General features: G+C 40.7%; 1 pseudogene; it reads left to right on the top strand.

The window, feature by feature from the left end:
- Positions 1-14,311, top strand: part of LOC122450968 — a 66,937-nt pseudogene that overhangs the window by 49,637 nt on the left and 2,989 nt on the right.

The following is a 14,311-nucleotide window of genomic DNA, read 5'->3' as shown; positions in this document are numbered from 1 at the left end:
TCCTTTAAAAGACATTGGACTTCATTCACTTAAATTACTTATTATTCAGCCTGAGATGTGCAAAGTTTTCTTAAAAGCTTTTTAGGGCAAGTTTTGAGTATCCTTTGCTCTAGAGCTGGCTTGCTCTGACTCACTAGGCATGATCCTCCAGCGTCCTCAGGGCCTCAACACAAACTCTCTACTGCAGTTGACCAGAACTCAGACATCTCCCAGCCCTGTGTGTGTTCTAGGAACCCTTCAGCTTACAGTTCCTTGGTTGTTTTTTTGCCTAGCCTCATGGAGGCTCACCCTTCACATCTGTCTTCAACACAATGCTCAAAGGGACCTTGTGTAGATTTTGGAGTTTTTTCTCCAGGCAGCTTTTTCCTCCCTGATACTCTGACCCTTAAATTCCAGACACCTCACTCTTCCAAAATTCCACTCTTTCTCTCCTCCTGTGCTTCGCTTGAGTTTCTCCTCCCTTCTCTGCAATCTGGGAAGTGCCTCCAAACACACAGGCCAGATGAACATAAGGTTCACACTGTTTATTTCTTTTCTCATGAATCACAGTCCTGCACTGCCTATTGTCTAATGCCAGAAACAGTTGCCTCATTTATTTTATGCAGTTTTCTCACTGTTTACTGTGAAAGGGCATGTCCAATCACAGTTACTCCATCACAGCCAGAAGCAGAAGTAAACCTGTATGAAATTTGGCCATTTATAAAAATTTAAATGTCTTATTTTATCAAAGTAAATGCATTCCAAGGGCATTTCATCATAAGAAGTGTTTAATCTGGTACACTGATATTCAAACTTGGTTGCACTTTGACATAACCTGGAATATCACTCCAAAAGTTTCTGATTTAAATAGTCTGGGATGCCACTTGGGCATTAAAAATTTTTTTAAACCCTCTTGGTCATTCTACTGCTATGCAGCCAAGCTTGAGAACCACAGATGTAATGTACTGAACTATTTAGTTATACTACATTATATACATGTAGTTATATTGACTTTATACTACAAAGGAATGGATGCAGTGGGTTAGTGTGTGTTTAGATGTTTGTGTGCACACACAACGGTGTATACATATATACATGGACTATACCTTCCATCTAACTCTCTAGATCAGCAGTTATCAAACATTGTTGTGGGAAAAACATGGCTCAAGGTAAATGCCTAGCAAATTGTATTTTTCTAGCTCAGATTACCTAGCGAGCCCCAGAGTGAGAGTGATGATGATGATGCTCAGGTGGGTGAAGGCCTCAGGGGCAGCTGTTTGAAGCTGGGTGTGAGCCTGTGTCTCATGGATCAGCCCTTTGACCATCTGCTCATCAACATGCGTCAGAAGGACCACACAGCTGTGTTCTACCAGAGAAGGCATGTTTGGCTCATCAGAGCTCAGAGAGCACTCATGTCCCTCTCCTCAGCTTTCTAGTTGTTGCAATTTTTCAGACTGTTACCAAAGTCCAGTTCAGGTACCTGATGCACAGTGAGGCCAAACAAGCAAACAAAAAAAATATCAGAATTGGGAGCAGGAAAAGTTTTTTGTAGAGGTATTCAAGGAATAGGGTGGCTCATGTTCCCCCCAAAACCTGAGCTCCCTGAAGTGTCTCAGCACAGCATTTTCAAAAGCCAAGTGAGGGAGCAGGGTTGCAGGAAATGCGATCAGCTTATGCCCAATTTTCTGATTGGTTGATGGTGAGGTAACAGGACTGTGTCACAGGGGTTAGTTAACATTCTCAATCTTTAGCTACCAGTAGGTCCAGAGGCTACATGCTTATGGTCATCAAGTAGTTAATTTCTTCCATCTGGTGAAGTTTTTAGCATCTGTAAAACAACTCAGAGAGTGTGCATCATATACTGTTATCTAGGTCCTCCAGAGAAGAGCTGCTGCAGAAGGCATGGGGGCGGGTCTGTCCTGGGAAGGCTCCACAGGGTTCTGCTCAGTTACAAGACCACAGCCACACTTAGGGAACTACTGACGGTGAGAGATGTAACTGAAAAAATTCATGGCCTAAACTGGATTTTATTCTCTGGATATACTCAAGAAGAATGAAAATAAGAAGAAAATATGCATTTATTGAGAGCCAGGTATTTTATATGTGAGATCTCAATAATAGCACCAACCATCTTAAAGGATAGGACAGTCTCACTTTAAAGAAGAAACCAGAGCTTTAGAGACTTCTCTCTCATCATTTTATTTGGTGAGCACAGAGAAAAAAATAATAAAGCTGATTAAAGTGTATCTGTCCTCAAGAAAACAGATGAGAATGTCTAAGCCCAGCCCATATATCTCCTCCTCATGGAGTCCCAGATGTTTCTGTGTGGAACTCCTGGGGCTCCACTGAACACAGCAAGAAAACGCATTCCAGGTCTAATGTCCTACGGTCCTCCAGTTACAGCATCTTGGCCAGATTAAACAGTCAGTTAATATACATAGATCATAATTTTCTCTTTCTTCATCTCATAATGGGATCCTTCCCAGCTAAGGATACTGGTCCCCTAGTTTCTCCCATAAATACTCATCCAGCCTGGCATAATGCAAAGGATATAGGCATTGGACAGACCTGGCTACAAATCCCAGAGCCAACTATTTCTAGATGTGTGAATGTGGGCATGTTACATAAAAATCTCTAAAATTCACTCATCCCATTTATAACAGAAGAATAAAAACACAGTGCCTGGGTCAATCAAGGTAACAGCAGGATAACAATGACACCATAAAACTGGCAGTTGATGAGAATTTAATACAAGGACTATTGGAAAGACATGGGCAGGGTCTAGAGGAGCCCGCAGCCTGGAGCAGTTATGACCCCAGGCCTAAAGGGCAAGGGAGGTGCTGGGACCACAGTGTTGACGGACGCAGCCTTGCAGTGACCCAGAGAAATGAATACCCCGACCTTGTCTCTTTATGCCTTCCATTACCTATCAAAGTCTCCCATGGACCAAACCCAATAGGAAGTTAAAGGATAAAGGAGAAGGCAGGGCAAGGGTAAAGAGTAAATCTTTTTCGGCGGGGTGGGGGGAGGTCCATATAAATGTAATAACACCTACATAATGTGCTCAGAGGGTTAAATAAAATAGCCAGGCTGTAGAGGATGCATGGTATTCATGTGACGGCTCATTGCCTTTTCCCTTTTTGGCACTTACTCTCATTCCTCTCCAGCTTCATCTCTCGTCGTTTATCTCCTCTCCTGTGTCTCCCTGACTCCCAGTCCAGTTCTTTCTGGAGAACTGGCTCCGGCCCTGCATGCCCAACATTTGCTAATCTCCATCTGTTCTCACCACACTTGACTTTCTTGAAGAATTGTTACTACAGTTCTTCACATTCACTTACCTGGAGGTCAGTGTGCCTCTCACTAAGCCCCCCTTTCCTGGCTACCCTAAAAACACCCACAGTTGAAGTAAACGAGAAAATAGAATATATAGCATCCTTATTAAAACGTGCACTTTACTCAGTGGACACGAGACCTCGGCTAGTTTTAACTTGTTCAATCATCTGATTGTTAGGCCAGAAAAACTAGCACCTGCAAACAGAAGAAACCAAGGAAAGGGAAAGAAACCAAAGAATAAACCAAAGGAAAAGAGAAAGAAAAGATACATAAACATGGCAGAAGTGATTATCAAGATTCAGACTAAGAGGAAAGAGAGAGACAGAAGAAACAAACCCAAAATCCAGAGGACATTCATGAGCAAAAAATGAGAATGTCCCAATCCTTGATAAAAGGTAAGATTACATTCAATTTGCCTGGTTAAAAATGCAGAAAATAATATATAGTCCTAGCGTATGATTTCTCACTGTAAAAATGATGAAAATCAAAATAGTATTGAACATTGCAGAAGCATTACCTCAATTACCTGAAAAATTCTCTCATGTGGCCTGCCTTATTCTGAGGAGAAGACATAATTAAAAAGTTAATATACTTTCTTAATACACTGACTCACTGTTAATATACTGGATCACTATTATTTCCTTTATTTCATTCTGTCCCCTGTGCTCTTTGAGTATTGAATTTCAAAGATTTACATTTATGGATCCTTTCTGAGGCTACTATAGGAGCAGATATATAGTAGGTGTTCATGGTAGAAGAAGAAACAAGTATAGAATCAAACAATCTTGAATTCAAATCCCAGGACTAAATAAAATCGATTAAATCAGAATGTGACTGTCTGAAAGTGAGTCGCTCAGCCGTGTCTGACTCTTGGCGACACTGTGGACTGTAGCAGATTCCCCAGGCGAGAGTCCGGGAGCGGGCTGCCATTTCCTTCAAAGACTGGTCCAAACTGAAGAGCAGGATGAGGAAGAAAAGAAGGTAAATTTATTTTAAAACGTCCCTTTGAGACTTACCGGAGGTACGGAGGTGAAGAATCCACCTGCTAATGCAGGGAGCACTGGCTCAGGCCCTGGTCTGGGACAATCCCGCGTGCCTGGAGCAGCTGAAGTCCATGAGCCACAGCCACAGAGCCTGCGCTCCAGAGCCCAGGAGCTGGACGCCTGGAGCCTGGGTGCCTGGAGCCCATGCCCCACCGCGAGTGGCCCTGCTCACCGCGACTAGAGAAAGCCCGCACACAGCAGCAAAGACCTGGCGCAGCCAAAAAAGTTAATTAATTTAAAAAATAAGGTAAAGCGTCCCTTTGCAACATGCATAAGTCACCCCCACCATATACTGATTCATTTGAAAACCGATTATTGAAAGTCCCTAGCATCTAGAAGGTTTTCTGGCACATACACTCACTTATTAAGAACTGGGGCACTGGAGGTTCAAAGACAAGAATGGTGGGTCACTGTTATCGAAAGTTCCTTGGAAAGCAATGAGAAAGACTTTGAATTACTTCCATCTTTTTTCCCACCCAGAGTCCTGAATATCTTCCCATCTCTGCAAGCCTTGGGTGCAAGGCTAACTGCGGAGCCCTTTGCGGAGTTCCACAATCCCTAGTCTTTAGAAGGCTTAGTTATTTATCAGCATCACCTAAGGGATTATATCTGATTGTTGTTGACCTGATTTATCCTTCTAATATGTGCTTTTTATCAGTCACTTCTAAGTTGTATGATCACATTCAAAATTCATGAGATAATATTATGCCCTAGGAGATATTATTCCCATTTTACTGATCAGAAAACTAAAGTTCAGATACATAACTAGGAATAAAATTTCAAATCACACAAGTAGAAAAAATGGAACAAAAATTCCAATCAAAATATCTGCCTTTCATATATTCTAGTGTTCATATCGTGGGTACAACAGAACAAACTATCTTTTGGAATTGGGAGCCAGGCATGGCCCTTGGTGTTTACACCAGACTTCTAAGATCTATTCAGCTTATTCAAGTTCAGATGCCAAAAAAAACGACTAAGACAATTGTGACCTAGGAAGAGCTTACAAAAGTATTTGCATCCAATCAGATCCCAAAGATGGGAGCCTGATGCAATGGGAAGAACACTGTGGAGTTCAGACACCTGGGTCTTAGACCTGACTGTATCACCATGTTAATGGTGGTACAGCTATTACTTCTATTTTTTAAGGTTTTTTTTTGACATGGATCATTTTTAAAGTATTTTTCGTTTGTTACAATATTGCTTCTGTTTTATATTTCAGCTTTTGGGCCACAGGCATATAGGATCTTAGTTCCCCAACCAAGGGTCCAAGCCACCCCACCTGCATTGGAAGGTGATGCCTTAATCGCTGGACTGCCAGGGCAGTCCCACAAACTGCCACTGACTGTGCTTGTTAAGGAGCTCACATGAGGTGGTGACGAGCAAATCACCATAACCACATAATTAGCTACTTCTTTTAGAAAAAGAATAAAAGAAAAGGTGCTCTTTAACATTAAAAAAAAGATTTGATGAAAGAGGAATTTTAGACCATTGGTTACAGTGAGTTTTCTCTATTTTCAGTTTTCGTTTATCCTGGCCTTTTTTTTTTTTTTCTATTACTCACTAAAAAGACTTGATAAAATCTAGTTCAACATTCTGCACAAATGTGTATGTTTGGTATGATCACAGTATGTTAAAAACTAAAAGATTCATTTTTTAAGAAAACTGGAAGAGAAACATGTGCAAATGTTAACGTTGACTATCACTAAGTGATGAGAATACAGACAACTTTTTTCTTTTCACAAGAGCAGTTTTTTCATAATGAGCACATATTATTTTCTTAGTGAAAAAATAATACCTGCTCATTTTAAGTCCTTTTAGTACTTATTCAAACGTGTTAACTTGAAGCAAACAGCAATGATGTAATTAAACAAGAAAATAATATTTCAAAAAGTTCTTATCCTTAAATACATGATCATTTTTTATCTACTTACAGATAAGTGAAAAATGAGAGGGAAAACTATCCTGAAAAATGTAACCATAATTTTTATAGCCATGACTACAATTCTGCAAGCGATATAATGTGGGAGTGACCATCCTTAGTTGTGAAAGCAGAGACTTCTTCACAGAATACTTCAACATTATAAAATACCACAAACTGTTACACCCAAAACTGTGACCACAGAACAGAACAACCAGCACAAGCTGTTAACCACTCGGTGGACACATCTGAGTATCTGCTTCAGCCTGGGTCTTCTTCTGTGTTTGTTGAGCTGGGCAGCATCAAGTTGGAAGAGCTCATGTTTGAAAGCACCATGTATATTTTTCGTTTTCTTGGAATATAGGAATTATTCACAATGCAATCATAGGGACCAAGTTCAAAGTGTACCCCCACCAGACACACACACACCATTGCTTTAATACTCAACATTAATTGATGCCCATCTTGTCAAAGGCTATCTGAAGTTCTTCATCTACTCACCACTCCTTCACCAACTTCAAATATTTGTTTAGTTTCTAGCTTAAGTCATTTTTCTAGGGGAAAAAAAAAAGAGTGTTTGGATTTAAACCCAATTATCAAATGTTCTGGACTAACATTTACTCACACCTTTTATAAATAAACTCAAACAAACTAAATAAACTCAAAAGATAGCAGCCTAAATAAAGTCAAAAGATAGGTAGTCACAGGTGACTGTGAACATATTTCAGGGAGCCTGCTGTATTTGTAGACAATTTACCTTTCTGCAAGTTAGTGATGACGCATTGGTAATTTAGTGTTGAGTCATCATTGCATCATGAGACATAAAGTAGCTTCATAATCACTTGTCATTTTTTCTGTTTGACAATTAGTTTATTATTTTTCCTCTAACCCTTGTTTTCTTCCTGATTGAGAATATTTTCTTAACAACTGCTTTGAACAAAGCACTGTCATCTGTTGTAACAAAGAGAATCAAGGCTAATCTGTTGGCACTTTTATCTTTGCTCCAGCCTCCTAAGGGAATGTACCGAGTGTGGGCTCCTCTTTCAGAAGGTTTGCTTTCCTTGTTATTGCTACAGTCTACTCCTGTCATTTCCTAATAGTGACAATTAACATTAAAAGACTTTTAAAAATGCATCTTATAATTTTCTCATGTAATACCCATAGGATTATTACTGGTTATGTTTTATGATATAAAGATATTATAGATGCCTATATTTTTCTTTCATTCTGCAAACATGTGAAATGGTGATAAGTTAAAACCCTGGAGAGTGAGGCTTGACCAATGAAAGATGGGAAACAAGAAGGAACCTTGTCTAAATGAATTCCAATTGATACTATGTATAAATATACATGGTCTATACATGTATATATATTTATATATATATAAATATACATGGATTATGCAGTCCATGGAATTCTTCAGGCCAGAATACTGGAGTGGGTAGCCTTTCCCTTCTCCAAGGGATCTTCCCAACCCAGGGATCTAACCAGGTCTCCAGCACCGCAGGTGGATTCTTCACCAGCTGAGCCACAGGGAAGCCCCTATGCGTAAACGGACAACTGAGAAGAGCGCAGCGCAGGGAGCTCTGTTTAAGGCGCTGAGGTGACCTGAATGGCAAAGAAGTCCGGAAGGACTACATACAGCTGGTTTATTTGGGGTGCAGTAGAAACGAACACATTGTAAAGCAACTAAACTCCATCAAAAATAATTTTTAAAGTAAAAACTAAATGTATTTCACAAATATGAAGTGAGCACCTAATATATTTCCAGCATCATACCAGCTTAATGATAATTACATGAACCTTTGGCTTAGACCATACCATCTTGCTTCTTTTTATGGTAAAAGGAAATTTTTTCTCCTTTATTCTAAAAGCTACTTAAAAACTGAAATTTGTGGGAATAAGAGTTTGCATGCACAGTGCCTTTCAAAAACAGCCATTTCTCTTAATGATAGTAAGTCTTGGAAATCTTGCTGGAAGCTACATGACTTGTTTAAAAGTAAACCAGATCTCATCTTACCATAATGATCATTTCAAGTGAGGAATAAATATTAGAGATCAAGTGAATTACAAGGGCCAGAGACATTTCTAAAAACAGTGAACCAGCACAGAAATGCACATTTCCAATTTTTTATTTCCAAGGACAACATTCAAAAGTAAACTCAAAGTACTATTACCATAATTTCATATATAAAAATCATTTTAACACTGGTAAAAAGGAAATTATCTCAGAATTCTAAGATTCTGCTATAAACCTAATATTTAAAAAACCTCATTAAATATTAGTTTTCTCAAACGTTGGAAGAACTCAAGGTTCCTTCCGTCCTCCTTTAGTAGTTCATGTTTTAGTTTATTCTTCACCCATTTATTCAAAAAAAACTGCTGAGTGCCCAACATAGGTTTGTTCTAGGCATTGATAGCAAAAGATGGAGATCTCTAAATACTGTCAAAGTATGATTTTCAAAAGTTGAAAACATGACACATGTGATCAATTTATGTTACTAATTTATATAGAAGGATCAATTTATCTGACCAGCTTAAGAGGGAATCAGCAGAATCATAAAATAGTATCAAATAGCAACTAGAATTTACAGGGATTAAAGAACACTGAAGTAAAATTGCTAGGTTAGGTAGAAAACAAACTGTCCTCTGCAGCTAAATTTTCTATTGGATAGAAATTTGCATTTCTACTAAACAAAATTCTGCTAAAAGGTACCATGACAGAGTTAAGGCCCTGATCCATAAAAAATAGAATATCAAATACAGGCATTTTCCCTTGGAATACTAAGTAGTCGCTGGGGAGGTTATTACTCCGTGTGTCTGGATGACACTGAGAGGACGCGCGGTCCTCTTTGCCGTGTTTCTAAGTATCAGATAACATTGACTACTAAAAGCAGATTATATGGGCTGATCCATTACAACCATCCTTTCCCAGCTTCTGGAAAAGAAAAAGATTAAAGAGATTACGTCCTCAGAATAAATACACACCTAGAACTTACATATGCCACTTTAATTCTCACACAACTGAGCAAAGCTGTTATCATCAAGCAAATTTTAAAGAACAAGTGTATGGATACCCAGGGGGAAAGGTGGGGAGGGGGGATGAACTGTGAGACTGAGGTTGACGTGTGCACACCACTAATACCATGCATAAAATAGGTAAGTAACGAGGATTTCCTATGTGCATAGACTCTCCTCAGTGCTCCGTGGTGACCTACACGGGAAGGAAACCCGAAAAAGAGGAGATGTATGTGCATGTACAGCTGATTCACTCTGCTGTGCTGTGGAAACTAACACAGCATTGTAAAGCAAATACACTTCAATAAAAATTAAGTCAAAAAAATAAAACAGAAGCAACAAGGACCAACTATATAGCACAAGAAACTCTACTCAATATTCTGTGATAATCTAAATAGGTAAAGAATCTGAAAAAAGGATGAATATACGTATGTGTTAATCGCTCAGTCGTGTCTGACTCTTTGCAACTCCATGGACTGCAGCCTGCCAAGCTCCTCTGTCCATGGAATTCTCCAGGCAAGAATACTGGAGTGGGTTGCTATTTCCTTCTCCAGGAATATGTGCATAGGTTTAACTGAATCACTTTGCTATACACCTAAGACTAATGCAACATTGAAATGAACTATAATCCAAAATTTTAAAGAAATCAAAAAAAAAAAAGAAGGAAAAATTGAGGCTGGAAGCATTGAGCTCACGTAGAAGGAGCCATTATTCTAAATCCATACACATCTGGTGGAATCTTCAAGCACTTTCCAGTAGAGCTACAAGGGCACTCAAGAAATTCACAAATGTGAGAAAGAAGAATGGAACTGGAGGAATCAACCTGCCTGACTTCAGACTCTACTACAAAGCCACAGTCATCAAGACAGTGTGGTACTGGCACAAAGACAGAAATATAGACCAATGGAACAGAATAGAAAGCCCAGAGATAAATCCACGAACCTATGGACACCTTATCTTTGACAAAGGAGGCAAGGATATACAATGGAAAAAAGACAACCTCTTTAACAAGTGGTGCTGGGAAAAGCTGGTCAACCACTTGTAAAAGAATGAAACTAGAACACTTTCTAACACCATACACAAAAATAAACTCAAAATGGATTAAAGATCTAAATGTAAGACCAGAAACTATAAAACTCCTAGAGGAGAACATAGGCAAAACACTCTCCGACATAAATCACAGCAAGATCCTCTATGACCCACCTCCCAGAATATTGGAAATAAAAGCAAAACTAAACAAATGGGACCTAATGAAACTTAAAAGCTTTTGCACTACAAAGGAAACTATAAGTAAGGTGAAAAGACAGCCCTCAGATTGGGAGAAAATAATAGCAAATGAAGAAACAGACAAAGGATTAATCTCAAAAATATACAAGCAACTCCTGCAGCTCAATTCCAGAAAAATAAATGACCCAATCAAAAAATGGGCCAAAGAACTAAACAGACATTTCTCCAAAGAAGACATACAGATGGCTAACAAACACATGAAAAGATGCTCAACATCACTCATTATTAGAGAAATGCAAATCAAAACCACAATGAGGTACCATTACACCCCAGTCAGGATGGCTGCTATCCAAAAGTCTACAAGCAATAAATGCTGGAGAGGGTGTGGAGAAAAGGGAACCCTCTTACACTGTTGGTGGGAATGCAAACTAGTACAGCCACTATGGAAACAGTGTGGAGATTCCTTAAAAAACTGGAAATAGAACTGCCATATGACCCAGCAATCCCACTTCTGGGCATACACACTGAGGAAACCAGATCTGAAAGAGACACGTGCACCCCAATGTTCATCGCAGCACTGTTTATAATAGCCAGGACATGGAAGCAACCTAGATGCCCATCAGCAGATGAATGGATAAGGAAGCTGTGGTACATATACACCATGGAATATTACTCAGCCGTTAAAAAGAATTCATTTGAACCAGTCCTAATGAGATGGATGAAACTGGAGCCCATTATACAGAGTGAAGTAAGCCAGAAAGATAAAGAACATTACAGCATACTAACACATATATATGGAATTTAGAAAGATGGTAACGATAACCCTATATGCAAAACAGAAAAAGAGACACAGAAATACAGAACAGACTTTTGAACTCTGTGGGAGAAGGTGAGGGTGGGATGTTTCAAAAGAACAGCATGTATACTATCTATGGTGAAACAGATCACCAGCCCAGGTGGGATGCATGAGACAAGTGCTCGGGCCTGGTACACTGGGAAGACCCAGAGGAATCGGGTGGAGAGGGAGGTGGGAGGGGGGATCGGGATGGGGAATAAGTGTAAATCTATGGCTGATTCATATCAATGTATGACAAAACCCACTGAAATGTTGTGAAGTAATTAGCCTCCAACTAATAAAAAAATTAAAAAAAAAATAAAGATTTACTGAGTGTTCTGAAAAAAAAAGAAAGAAATTCACAAATGTGCTGAGCCATTCGTTCACTGGTTAATTCCTAGTCATTTATTGATCATCTCCTCCACACTCAGCACCTCAGGCCTGACCCTGAAGCAGAGAACCAACAGGCTCAGGGGCTTCCCAGGAGGCGCTAGAGGTCAAGAACCCGCTTGCCAACACAGGAGACTTAAGAGACATGGGTACGACCCCTGGGTCAGGAAGACCCCTTAGAGGAGGGCATGGCAGCCCGCTCCAGTATTCTTGCCTGGAAAGTCCCAAGGACAGAGGAGCCTGGTGGGCTGCAGTCCATGGGGTCGCACAGAGTCAGACATGACTGAAGCACACTCATCAGCTCACTTTCTAAGGGGCCCCAGGCCTTCATTTTAGCCAGCTGTCACTCAAGTATCCCCCCACCCCCACTCACACACACACACACACACACACACACACATGCACGCATACACATGTATAAATTAACTGGCAGTCATCCCTTCTGGAAGTGCGCCCCTCTTTCTGCCACCCCAGCCCACAGACGCTGCCCCTTTCATCCTGCCGCCTCTGCCCTTTCCTGCTCCAGCTCATCTTTCCCTTCCAAAAGCCATCTCTTTCTCTGAGGTCAGAGCTGCCAGCTTTCCTTGTAAGTCAGACACTACACATTCTATGCAAAGGTTTCAGACGCCTGAAAGGCCAGCAGCTGCTCTTCTGAAACCTGAGCCCAGAACCCTTTCCAGCAGGGGCTCCAGGAAAGGCCCTCCCCTCTGGGCCAGCCTGGAGGGCACTTTCACGGAGGGCAGGCATCTGAGGAAGCCGGTCTTTACTATAAAGTGTCACAGCTGCCTGGCCAGTGGGAGCATAATGCAGCCACTCTCCTGGTGGTTATCCACAACAATTAGGTCACTGGTGAAAACAGAACCCAAAAGTCCCCAGTGTGGAAGGGCTTCAACAAGCTTTAGCAAGAATGCAAAACAGAAAAAGCATGTAGCTTTACAACTCATGGAGACTGTTCTTTACTTCCAGGGAAACTGGGGTAAAACTCACTTCCCACCGCTGAGCTACAGTCACGTGACTGTGCAGTGTTTAAATAGCAGACTTGTCTGTGTCTGCGCTTGCATGCTTAGTCGTGTTTGACTCTTTGCAACCCCATGGACCATAAGCCCGCCAGGCTACTCTCTCCACGGGATTTCCCAGGCAAGAGTACTGCAGTGGGTTGCCATTTCCTTCTCCAGGGGATCTTCCCAATACAGGGATCGAACTGAGGTCTTACAGTACCTGCATTGGCACATGGATTCTTTACCACTTGAGCCTCTTGGAAAGCCAAAACAGCAATCCACAAAATCCTAATCTAAATTTTAGACCTGTAAAGACTCTACCAAAAAGAAGAAGAAAGAAAACAGTAGCTGTTGAGGTGATGGGTATGTTAATTAGCTTGATTGTATTAATCATTTCACAATGTGTACATATACAAAACATCAAGTTGTCCACCTTAAATATTTACAATTGTTGTCAATTATAATTTAATAAAACTGGAAATAATTCCTATGTCTGCTTTTAGACGTAACTCCACCAGATCCATAACATTCAAATCAGAGAAATCCAGTCAGAGCCCAAGGGAAGGGGGCTTCCTACCTTCCCTTCAATCAACCAGTCCACAGTTTAAGGCAACTCTGCTACCAAACACATTTCTCCCAGGGCACAAGTGAAATCCCTCACACCAGAACCAAACTGTTTCTTTTTCCTGTTGTTCTGTTTCTGTAGAGCTGACATAAGGCGGGCTGGTACCCACTGAGGTATGCATGCTCAGTCACTTCAGTCATGTCAGACTCTTTGCGACCCCATGGACTGTAGTCCACCAGGCCCCTCTGGTCATGGGATTCTCCAGGCAAGATTACTGGAGCGGGTTGCCATGCCCTCCTCCAGGGGATCTTTACAACCCAGGAATCAAACCCGTGTTTCCTGCGGCTCCTGCATTGCAGGCAGATTCTTTACCGCTGAGCCAACAGGGAAGCCCACACTGAAGTATATAACCCATTGCAAATATGTAAGCACAATCTTCTCTAAACATTCTCAACCCTCAAGTATCTAACATGACATGACTGTTACAGATGAACTGTGAAGCTGAACTAGAATCCTGTGTACTTGTCTCTGTAAGTTCTCTCAGGCTCTGAAACAGGAAGCTCTAACCTGTGTGAAAAGGTATTTTTCATTTCCTCCAGAAGGACTAACGAACAGAGCCAGGCCGCTCTTATTATTCCCAGACCAAAGGCCAGGGGACAAATAGAGGGCCACACACCATATAACAGTGTATTTTAAAGGTACACATCAAGCTGGCAGACGCTGGTTAAACTCTGTCCTATAGGACTGCCCTGGCCATCCCGTGGGTTAGACTCTGCACTTCCATTGCAGGGGTTCAGGTTCGCTCCTGGTCGAGGAACTAAGATCCCACACGCTGTGCAGCACAGCCAACAAATAAATAAAAATTTTAAACATATGTGTTCTATCCTCCTTTTTGAAAAGTAAACCTTCATAATGACAAAACTGAAAAATATTTTTAATACCATTAGTTTTAAATGATCAAAAGTAAGTATAACATCAAAGATAACTGAGTTTGATTCAAGT

Source organism: Cervus canadensis, chromosome 12 (assembly GCF_019320065.1).
Source record: "Cervus canadensis isolate Bull #8, Minnesota chromosome 12, ASM1932006v1, whole genome shotgun sequence".
NCBI classification, from domain to species: Eukaryota; Metazoa; Chordata; class Mammalia; order Artiodactyla; family Cervidae; genus Cervus; species Cervus canadensis.
Note: the sequence above shows the minus strand (reverse complement) of the source record. Positions and strands in the feature narration are given on the sequence as shown.